Source organism: Mus pahari, chromosome 18 (genome assembly GCF_900095145.1).
Source record: "Mus pahari chromosome 18, PAHARI_EIJ_v1.1, whole genome shotgun sequence".
Classification (NCBI taxonomy): Eukaryota; Metazoa; Chordata; class Mammalia; order Rodentia; family Muridae; genus Mus; species Mus pahari.
In genome coordinates, this window is record NC_034607.1 from 36,568,378 (window position 1) to 36,580,887 (window position 12,510).

The 12,510-nt window shown below is 38.8% G+C and overlaps 1 protein-coding gene across 6 annotated transcripts in view; it reads left to right on the forward strand.

The window, feature by feature from the left end:
• Dlgap1 (DLG associated protein 1) overlaps positions 1-12,510 on the forward strand; it is an 809,018-nt gene that overhangs the window by 205,414 nt on the left and 591,094 nt on the right. The window lies entirely within an intron of this gene.

Here is a 12,510-nt window from a genome sequence, read left to right on the forward strand (position 1 = left end):
TGAGGATGGGGGTGAGGATGGGGGTGAGGATGAGGGTGAGGACGGGGGTGAGGATGGGGAAGGAAACCAGGAAAGTAGAGACAGACAGGCAGACAGACAGAAAAACCAACAAAGTGGGTATGAAAATGTAGCACTACACTCCTTTGCATGAAAACAAGAAATTATTAATAGACATAACAGCATAAATGTAGGATCTCACCACAGACCTTACTGATTCAAAAACTCTGGGTCTAACTATGACCCAGTATGTTCAGGATCCTTAAGGTCTCAGAGTTCTCTGAAAGGGCCTGCTAAGTTTCAAAACTTCTGAATTTCAGAAATGAATAACCAGTCTTGGAGCCAATTATATTTGGTAAGAAAGGTTGTAACCCAAATATGGGTAGCATGGCATTGGCATTTAGTAGACCCAAGATGAGTTGCCTGAGCAAAACAAAGATGAGAGTTGAGGAAGGCATGTGCCATCCTTCCCTTTAGGTCAAATATCCATCTAGCGTGGCTGGCAGAGGGCCAGTGATCTATGGGCCTCGTGTAAATCGGGTAAAAGGGCATTTACCCCTTGTGTTTATCTGTCATCAGTGAGCCAAATGAAACTGTGTAAATTCATATGATTTCATGAAAAAAAAAAAGTGGAGCTTATGAGCAGGCCAGCAATTTCCCTTTGAAAGAAAATGCAGAACTTCTGAAAATTTCTAATAAACCACCTTTCAGATCCCAATGTTCTTAGCAATTCAGTTCACATTAGGGGGGAAAAAACCACATTTCTTTGAATTGTAACTGGAAATATCTTGTAGGCCTAATTATGTAACTCATTTAATATAATATGGGCTGTATTATATGCGTTATATTTTCTCATTTAGTCACACATACATAGAGAATCAATTGGCATAGTTTCTTTTTGTCTCTATGCATTCTGTCTGATTTTATAAGTATTGCTATACCAGAAAATCTTAATTTTCAGAGATTTGTTAGTAGTGGAATATTGATTTTTAAGAACATATTTCTGAAGAACTTGCATTTGGAATTCGATATTCTTTTCAATTCTTAGTTTCTTAAGCAAATATGTTTATTTACTTGTGTGTTATCTGGTGGTAAATTTGATACAGCCAAGGCTCATTTACACTAAAAAGAATGGCAACAAGATTTTTTCTCAAGTCCGGATGGAATAAACTACACTGAAACAACCTTAAGGAAAACAATACATGAGAAAACTACACATATTTCTCACTGAAAAAAATCATAAAAACACTGTATGATCAAAATCAACAGCACATTGTAAACTAGTTATCCCCTGACTGGTTTTTCAACAGGCAAGGTCATAACTAGTTTACATTTCAGGAAAGGCATCTTAGCTTAGAATTTTCAACATGAGTGAAGCTAAAGAAGAGGAAACATCTCTTTTGGAGGGCAAATTTGACATGTGTGAAGGACTAAGAAGATGAAAGAAGGGGTTGAATAAACAAAGTGTTCAACATATATAAACAATATGAGAGGAAATACTTAGTGCAAGGATCTGTGGAGAATCTCTTGACTAAAAATTATGTTACCAAAGTCAAACCAACTCCGTTGACCCACACTTGAGGGACTGAACGAGCTTATTCTTTAACCTTCTAAATAAGCAATATTTGGGACTCATATTGACAATATCCACAGACAAGCTCATTTGTAAGGAAACTGTGAAGTTTGGTTTCTCATAGAAGACACTTGGCTTCGTATCTGATTTGAGGAAACAGATGTTGAGATGCTATACCTCCAGTTAGGGCTATTAGGGCCTTTCACTCATTCACACCACATCAATCTGGGATAAGGTTAGTTTTTAAAATTAGGTTTTAATAAATGTTTAAATGAAAATATGATTACATAATTTCCCCCTTCCCCTTTTTCCCTCCAAGCATTCTATGTTTCCCCTTCTGATTACATCTTGAAATCATGACTTCTTTTACTTTAGTTGTTGCTGATGTGTGTGTGTGTGTGTGTGTGTGTGTGTGTGTATCCCTAACATATATCATATATTCATATATATGACTAAATATATAGATTTGGTAAAAATGCAATCTGTTCAGTTTGTTTAATGTTTTATAGGTATATGATTTTATGGATGATGTGATATTGGCTAGCCATATAGGAGGCTCATCACAGGAGACCATCATTAATTCAGCTCTCAGCAGTCCTTAGTTGCCTGTAGTCCTTTGTCTATGGTTAAACCCTGTGAGATCACCTGATTCCATGTCAGCATGTCTATTAGTGGTGTGTCCTTTGGGCCATCAGGTTGGCTGGTTACAATAATAAAGCAGTTACACAGTTGGGGCAGTGCACCCAAAAGGAGACAAGAAGAGATGGATTTATATGATATTTTTCAGGGATGTTCTGATCAATCTCATATGATAAGCTGCATGTCTCAGCAGGAGAAATAATTTCTAGTACTTTGGGGTCTAACATTTCTAAATGAAGGAATTTTGTTTTCTTTTTCTTTAAAACAAAATCTCAATTGTTTGGTTTTACCAATGAAGACTCTGGGAGCCAGATGCTGGGGTGAAAACCTGTTAGCTCAGAGAGGCAGAGAAATCACCCAGCTGACCTTCCTCCTGACATCCCACCAGAATCCCCTCTCAGTGTCTCAAAAACCTCCTGACCTTCTACTTCCTGTGTGTCTCTCTATCCATCCTCCTGACTCCCTCTTACTCTCTATGGTTTGTTTCTTAATAATCCTATGTTCACTTCCTATCAGCTGGTTGCCTGCTCTGCCTCCTGACCTATGATTGACTTTATGTAATCCTGCTAACAATATTCAATCCAGAGGACTCTTGAATTAAAGATGTGTGCTAAGGCTGAGCCACACCACAACTAAAGTTCCAGTTAATAACACAATCTGTGGCTTCATAGTCTTAACTTCCAAGGTCCTGTACAATATTCTGTGGCATCTATAGCATTCTCCAAAGCTGTGTGGTCCATAGCATTGGCTGTTGTTGCCTTCTGTCTTCTCAGTGATAAAATCAATCAAAAATCATCTCAACTAGGGTCATGAAAATAATAAGGGAAGATTGTCATTAGTGTTCATTCCTACTCTTTTAGAGTTAAGGAGTTGTCATCCAATAATTGGGTTCATCTCTTGAGTGGGCTCTATTGAAAGTAACACCATGTGATTTAGAGGCAGAGGACCTAAGGGTTACTTTTGTGAGGCAATTACTTGAAAAAGTACCTGTTTCTAACATTTGTAGAATTAAGCACCTCATTGCCACCTCATTGGCTTTCATAGCCTGAAAAGACAACCATTGAATTATTTGATTAGAGTTAATAAAGACAATAGTACTATAAATATATAATCCCTCGTTACCTTCTATCATTCCTGTTAATTTTTATGCCGTGAACCCCCTTGGTAAATAATGCATCATTTTCAAGGAAGTGTACCAAAATTAATCCTAAAAAGGGGGATAATATTTCTCAAAACTTCACGTGTGTATTTGCACAATTTTAAGATATTCCAATGCTAAAATGTCTTTCCTGCTTCTATTTAATTAAAGGAAAAAGCTCTTCATCAAAACATTGTCAAGAAGTTGTCAAATTGATTTACCAAGTTAGATTTGTTCTTTTGCATGATCTAAATGACTTCAATCTCAATCTTTTAAATGTTTCTTTAAAGGAACCTAAAATTGATCTTCTGTGTTGAATACTAAGAAATAGTCTGTGATGTCTCTCCATAGACTTGGGGTGTAAATGGGGAGGGGTTTCTCCTATGAACCTTCAAAGGTATTGTCTCATTTAACTCATGATCCTTTGAAGAAAGTGGACCCTCTCATTCACATATAATGAGAATTGCTTCACAGACCAGGGTATACAAACCATCACAGCCAAGCCTTGCATGACATATGGCATCTGGAGACAGTTTTCACAGGTGGAATATCCAAACGAGCTTTTCGCTTTTGTGTGTGTAACAAGATTGCATCGTAATAGTTCCATTACACCATCAGAAACTCATAGTGATTCATCTGGCGCTAGGCATGATCGGTGATATAAAATAATTGCAAAGTGATTCATGGCACCATAACTTAGTTTTACTTTGTGCTATCACTAGAGCCATTTGCCCATGGTGAATGTCAATCAACTTGTAACTTGAGCACCAGGTGTTCCTCTTCTTTCCCTCAAAACTTGTGAGTAGTGAGATCTGTTACAAATAAACACCAACTGTGGATGGCATGTGCGGAGGAGGGCTGTTTCCGAGTGTGCTTGGGAAAGTACCAAGTCTGTAGAAAAGACTGCAAAGTGTGTGTCCGGTTGGGTTTTTCCTCAGCGATGCAAGCTAGCGTCAACTAAGAAGGGGCATCGATTAAGGAAATGCCTCTATCAGATGGTCTCTAGGCAAAGGCTCAGGGGCATTTTCTTGATGGATGATTGAGGTAGAAGGGCCCAGCACTCTCTGGACAACTATCCCTGAGAAGGTGGTCCTGAGTGTATAAGAAAGAAACTGGGAAAGCTAAGATGGAGCAAAGCAGTAAGCAGCATTCCTCCATGACCTCTGCTTCAGTTCCTTCCTCTAGGTGCCTGCTTGAGTTGGTGGCTTGATTTCTCCCCCTTGATGAGGGGGGAAACTATGGTGAGGAAAAACATCTCCTCCCCCAGGTTGCTGTTCCTTATGGTGCTTTTCCCACAGTAATGGAAAGTAAATTAAGGCAGTGCTCAGACAAGATATGACACAGAAAGCTCTTGGGGTGTGAACACCTGCCCTTGGATGCTATAGGGGCCTCTTCCTCTCTTCCCCAGAGTAAGCCAATGACTCCAGCCTTGTAGGCTTTGGTTTTTCCATTTAATTCAAGTTACTACCAGAAGCAGCTTCCAGGGACTCATTGGGATGTCAGTATTCAAAATCTAAGATTCTATCTGTTGAAGGAGGATATCCTCTTCTCAAGAACTGGGCAGCCTATAGAAAAGGGAAAGGAGTATTTTAAATGAACAATAACAAGAAACCAAATATCTACTATGGTGTTTTGAGAAATGATAACAACTTCTTCCAAGACCTGTGGGTTTGTATCATACACATATACATGCTGCAAAAGTAGACACACACACACACACACACACACACACACACACAGACACACACAGACACTCACAGACACACACACACACACACACACACACACACACACTGGTTTTGATGGGATAGAGAGATAAAGGGGGCACAGAAATGCACAGAGATTAGAGATGACAATGTCACCTGCTTGGGACATCAACTGACTGGAGAATGCTGTGTTAGAATTGTGGCCAGCCAGGCTTTTCAGATGTCACCTGTTAATGACCACAGCAGCTGGAGATGTCACCTGTTAATGAGATAGAAACCATAGCGGCTGGAGTACTGCAGCACACCCCAAGAGACTGGTGACCAAATGGCAGTAAGTAGGCCATTATGAGGCCTCTTCACTGTCAGGCAAGCCCAAAATAAATAAGGGACTTGTGCTGGGTTTAGCAGACTCTGTTTCCTCCTCTTGTCACCCACTATAATGTAACCCTTTACCACAGAGAACAGGTGGGTAGAAAGATCTAACAAAATGTTCAGAAGAAATGTGAAATTTATAAGTTGGGAATTCCCACAAAAGATGATCCAGTATAGTTTAATTATATATCACTAAAGTATATTATGCAGGCTGGAGAGATGGCTCAGCTGTTGAGAGCACTGACGATTCTTCCAGAGGTCCTGAGTTCAATCCCCAGCAACCACATGGTGGCTCACAACCATCTGTAATAATATCTGGTGCCCTCTTCTGGTGTTTCTGAAGTCATTAATAGTGTACTCACATATATAAATAAATCTAAAACAAAACGAAACAAAGCAAAACCTCTCTCCTAAGAGGACAAGAGAAAGCATTATAAAATAAATAAAGTGTATTATGCACAGGATAAAATTTAACTGGTCTATCTAAAAATATAAAATTAAACTTCATAATATTATAGTCCTCTAGTTGACTACCGTTACCATTTAATGTGGACATTGCTTTTATTCCAGATGTTTACTATATTGATTAATCATATGTCAACTTGATAGAAGCTAGAGTTAGCTGAAAGGAGGGAAGCTCAATTGAGAAAAAAAAATGTCTGCATAAGATCTATCTGTAGGGCATTTTTTAAATTAGTATTTGATGGGGAAGCACCCAGCACATTGTGGGTGGTGCCATTCCAGAGCTGGTGGTCCTGAGTCTCAAAGAAAGCAGGCTGAGCAAGCCTCAATGAGCAATCCAGCAAGCAGCATTCCTTCATAGTCTACATCTCAGCTCCTGCCTCCAGCTTCCTTTCCTGACTTCCTCATCATAGCAATAGTAATCCTAACCAGGGCATTTATCTAGATATGCACATTTGCATCAAGACATATATTATAACATGAGCCTCCAATCATATGCACACTTAGTGAGCCCATCACTCTTACCTATCTTTTGTATGGTTAGTGTGGGTGTGTGTTATGTGACCGAGCTGCATATATGTGAAGGGGGATGCATTTGCCTGGGCATGCATGTTTGGACACCGGAAGACGTCTCCACCACAGTTTCTAAGAAGCCCCTTGGACTGGGGCTCACCATCTCAACTGTAGAGCTGGCCAGCGAACCCCAAAATCCTCTTGTGTCTGTCACCTGCCCTAGGATTGGCATTCCTGACATGCTTCACATAAAGCTGTCATGTGGTTTTGGGGAAATCCAAACTCGGGTCCTTATATAAACAAGTACTTTATCCACTGAGCAATGAGCCGTCTTCTCAGCCACTTGTGTGTGGTTTTAATGTAGTTATAAACCAAATTTTGATATTTGTTATAAAGTTTCTGATGGTCTATGTAGAGAATAGCAAGCAAGTTTCCAAAAACATTGGAAAATGTGTTAAGAGGTATAGTTTTGTCCTATAGCAGACGAGGAAAGAGCCCTGTGATGCATACAGGTACCAGCTATCATGGTTTACAGTGACTTTATAGCATAATCCCAAGAACATTACCATCTTCCTACCTAGAGACTGTCTCACCTGGGTCCCACCCATACAGGTGAAGATTCTAAGAGTGAAATCTGTGAGTGAGCAAATATTCCCATCAGGCTTACAGCTTTTCACTACCCTCTCACAAAGCATACTTTTACAAACAAGGTTTTAAAAGCAAACTAGGCATTGTAGAGAAATGGTCACTGATCAGCACCTATTCTGTATATACATTTTCTCTCCATCTATTACTTTATTTTTTTTGTACTGATGGACAAAATCCTCTGGTGATATTATCTGCAGATAGAATTTTATCTGCTTCCAGATCCTCTTCAGCATCATATAGTACTGGAACTAAATGCCATGCAATACTTCCCAGAATATGTGAGAGTAGAGAATATAATCCATGATACTTTGCCTATATTTGGACTGGATGCCTAGCTTCTCTGAATGCACAGTGCTGAGTATAATCATTATTTACATTTATAAAATATAAATCCACAGAGCAGAACATAAAATCGTCAGAGGCCGAGACAGAGACTGTTGCTATCGCCAGAGGCAGTAGATGAATCTGTGTATTTCATTCTAGGTTGAAAGAGTGTCTAGGGCAGGATCTACCATTCTGTTTCCCACAGACTTGTATCAAGGATCATAGCTCCAAATATTACTTGGTCATGAAGTGAGCTCAGATTTAGTAAAGTCCTCATAACACTTCCCTCACTAGGGCTTCCTCCATCCCAGTGCAGAGATATTTAATTGCCTTCAGTAGTAACCCCTAGGAACTTCAATAGTGATTGCTTAGTCTCGACTAATACTACAGAGTTTCGTGTTCAGACTCTATCTGGATCAGGAGAAGGAAGAGTCACAGAGTATGTCATTTCCAGGGACAGCAGAAGGTTGGTCTCCCATGCTAAGTCATGCAGCAGCACATATGTGCCTCCCCCAATAGAAAATAAATAGAAGTGTAAAAAGAAAGAAGCAATTGTTAACTATTCTATGCATGTTTAATAGAAATGGTAGAAATGTGAAAAAACAAATTGTATTTGATGTCCTAGAGGTTAGCAGGGGTGTATGTCTCAGATGTTTACAGTACGATCAGTAAAATAAATATATAGATAACTTTGCTTTCATTTATGTAATAGGAACTATCCCTTCTAAAATAAATACCAATGTTCAACATGAGAGTTAAACATACTGTATAAAAGCATTAAGGCAACTCATTTAAGAGGTGGAGATCCAAATGTTTCAAGGGTCTGAGCTCTGACGTATTGCCTGGGTCAAGGAGCCCCTTTTGCCAAGCAGTTGACAATGGCTCTCATGTGCTCCAGTAGCTCAAGAGAAGACAAATCCCTGAACATACTGAGGAAGAGAAGGCCTTACTGTATGTCACCAGGGCTTATTTTTCTATTTCCCTGGGATCCTTCCAAGATATGCATTCTACTAGAATGTCCAATGAAGACAGCGTTAAATGACCAACTTGTTTTATTTTTGGACTTCTAATGAAGTCTGCTTCTGCTTTATTTCAGTCTATATGCAACAGCCTTTTTATGTATTACTAATGGAATCCCCCACAACATCCCACGGCAGGAAGTATTTATCTCTAGTGTGTAATCATAGGTAACAGACTTGGTGTCTTACCTAACTCCAACTCTTGGCTGATGAAAGATCTCAGCCCAGGAAACACCCTAAAATACACAACTGTATCTAATGAACAGTATCCCAGGAAATCCTCACGTTTTACTGCAGAAAAAAACTAAACATTAAAATGAGTAAGACTGTAGTTCATGCCGATACATATAACTTCGCTTTGTTCTTCGGGTCTCAGAATAGTAAAGGCATTTGATGAATTCAAACAAGTAGAATACATTGTGTGCCAAGATAAAGATAGAACCAATGGGCTTTTCTCCTACAGAAGTTGCTTTACTGGATTTTATGAAAAAATTTAAGCCAATCCTCATTACAATAAAATAGTAGGAAGTTTTAAAAAGAAAAAAAAAGATAGAACTAATGTCCCTTGTGTGCATTATTACACAGTGCTAAGAACCAGCTCTCAGCAGCTTCTGAAAGAGACTCAGATCATTGCATGGATGATAGTTCCATGCACAGAGCAGCTGTTATTTCATGGTAAAACAAAAGCATTCTGGCTTCCATAGTGCACATGATGTTATCTCGAACTCCCATCAGGAATCACTCAACCATTGGTCACCACCACCTGTCTCCTCACAACTAGAAATTCCTCAGGCTGCAGTTCTCTGCTTCCTCCTCGTCTCTTTCCATGGGCAGCTATCATAGACAGTATTTTCCTTATTGTGTCCTGTCCCTCTCAGATCATGCCAGCAACAATTACATGTGTCATTCGTTGAACCTTACCACTACCCAAGAAATTCTGTATGTGTCATTTTGAGTTGGCCAAAAGTCATCCTAATATAATCCTCTTTTATTTTTATTATAGTCTTCCTCAAACAGAGCAGGAATTCCTAGTTAATTGGGTTTGTTAAAATTCAAATATACAACATTTTTCTGGATAAGTTTATATCCTTCCTGACATTACTCAGCATGCCCTGATCTAATACTAAATTCAATCAAGAGCTCATATGTCATTGTGAAGGCTGCAGAAGCAACAGAGCTTCTTGGACAGGGTGCCTTCCGGCCTTCATCCTCAGCCAGGAGGCAGAGCTGATCCTCAGACCTCTGTTCACCTTCCCCACCAGAGGAGAGCTTGCCTATAGGGAGTGTTCTGACACCCTGGACTCAGGAGAGAACAGGTCTCTCAGGAGTGATGACACAGACTTACAGACTCACAGGAGGAACAAACTCCAGCCAGAGTCAGTTAGAACATCTAACATCAGAGATTACCAGATGGCAAAAGGCAAACACCAGAACTTTACTAACAGACACCAAGACCACTAGGCATCATCAGAAACCAGTAATCCCACCACAGCAACTCCTGGATACCCCAACACATAGGAAAAGAAAAATTTGGATTTAAAATCATATCTCATGATGCTGATAGAGAATTTTAAGAAGGACATTAATAATTCCCTTAAAGAAATACAGGAGAACACAACTAACAAGGTAGAATTACTTAAAGAGGAAACATAAAAATCCCTTAAAGAATTACAGGAAAACACAACCAAACAGGGAAAGAAATTGAATAAGACCATCCAATATCTAAAAATGGAAGTAGAAACAATAAAGAAATCACAAAAGGAAACAACTATGGAGATAGAAATCCTAGGAAAGAAATCAGGAGTCATAGATGTGAGCATCAGCAACAGAATACAAGAGATGGAAGAGAGAATCTCAGGTGCAGAAGATTCCATAGAAAACATAGACACAACATTCAATGAAAATGCAAAATGCAAGAAGATCCTAACTCAAAACATTCAGGAAATCCAGGACACAATGAGAAGACCAAACCTAAGGATAACAGGTATAGATGAGAATGAAAATATTCAACTTAAATGGCCTGTAAATATCTTCAAAAAATTGTAGAAGAAAAATTCCCTAACCTAAAGAAAGAGATACCCATGAACATACAAGAAGCCTACAGAACTCCAAATACACTGGACTAGAAAAGAAATTCCTCACAACACGTAATAATCAGAACAAAAAATACAATAAATAAAGATAGAATATTAAAAGCAGTAAGGGAAAAAAGTCAAGTAACATATAGAGGCAGACCTATTAGAATTACACCAGACTTCTCACCAGAGACTATGAAAGCCAGAAGATCCTGAACAGATGTTATAGAGACCCTAAGAGAACACAAATGCCAGCCCAGGCTACTATACCCAGCAAAACTCTCAATTACCATAGAGGGAGAAACCAAAATATTCCATGACAAATCCAAATTTACACAATATCTTACCACAAATCCAGCCCTTCAAAGGATAATAAAGGGAAAACTCCAATACAAGGAGGGAAACTATGCCCTAAAAAAAGCAAGAAAGTAATCCTTCAACATACCTAAAAGAAGATAGCCACAAGAACAGAATCCCAACTCTAACAACAAAAATAACAGGAAGCAATAATTACTGTTCCTTAATATCTCTTAATATCAATGGACTCAATTCCCCAATAAAAAGACATGGACTAAATGACTGGCTACATAAACAGGACCCAACATTTTGCTGCATACAAGAAACCCACCTCAGAGACAAAGACAGACACTACCTCAGAGTAAAAGGCTAGAAAACAATTTTCCAAGCAAATGATCCTGAGAAGCAAGCTGGACTAGCCATTCTAATATTGAACAAAATCATCTTTCAACCCAAAGTAATCAAAATAGATAAGGAGTGGCATTTCATACTCATCAAAGGTAAAATCTACCAGGATGAACTCTCAATTCTGAACATCTATGCTACAAATGCAAGGGCATCCACATTCATTAAAGAAACTTTAGTAAAGCTCAAAGCACACAGTGTACCACACACAATAATACTGGGAGACTTCAATACCCCACTCTTGTCAATGGAAAGATCCTGGAAACAGAAACTACACAGGGACACTGAAAATAACAGGAGTTATGAACCAAATGGCTTTAACAGATATCTATAGAATATTTTTTTCCTAAAACAAAAGGATATACCTTCTTAGCACCTCATGCCACCTTCCCCAAAATTGACCATATAATTGGTCACAAAACAGGCCTCAACAGATACAAAAATATTGAAATAATCCCATGCATCCTATCAGATTACCACAGAATAAGGCTGATCTTCAATAAAAACATACACATGGGAGCTCAACAAAACTCTACTCAATGACAACTTGGTCAAGGAAGAAATAAAGAAAGAAATTAAAGACTTTTTAGAGTTTAACGAAAAAGAAGCCACAACATACCAAAATGTATGCGACACAATGAAAGCAGTCCTAAGAAGAAAACTCATATCTCTGAGTGCTGGCAAAAGGAAACTGAAGAGAGCATACATGAGGAGCTTGACAACACACCTAAAAGCTCTAGAACAAAAGGAAGCAAATTCACCCAAGAGGAGTGAATGGGTTTAGGACAGAGTTCTATTAGATCTTCAAAGAAGACCTAATTCCAATACTCCTCAAACTATTCCACAAAGTAGAAACAGAAGGTACTCTACCCAATTCATTCTATGAAGCCACAATTACTCTTATACCTAAACCACACAAGGACCCAACAAAGAAAGAGAACTTCAGACCAATTTCCCTTATGAATATCGATACAAAAATACTCAATAAAATTCTTGCAAACCAAATCCAAGAACACATCAAAACAATCATCTATCATGACCAAGTAGGCTTCATTCCAGGGATGCAGGGATGGTTCAATATACAGAAATCCATCAACGTAATCCACTATATAAACAAACTCAAAGACAAAAACCACATGATCATCTCATTAGATGGCAAGAAAGCATTTGACAAAATCCAACACCCATTCATGATAAAAACTCTTGGAAAGATCAGGAATTCAAGTCCCATACCTAAACATACTAAAAGCAATCTACAGCAAACCAGTAGCCAACATCAAACTAAATGGAGAGTAACTTGAAGCAATCCCACTAAAATCAGGGACTAGACAAGGCTGCCCAC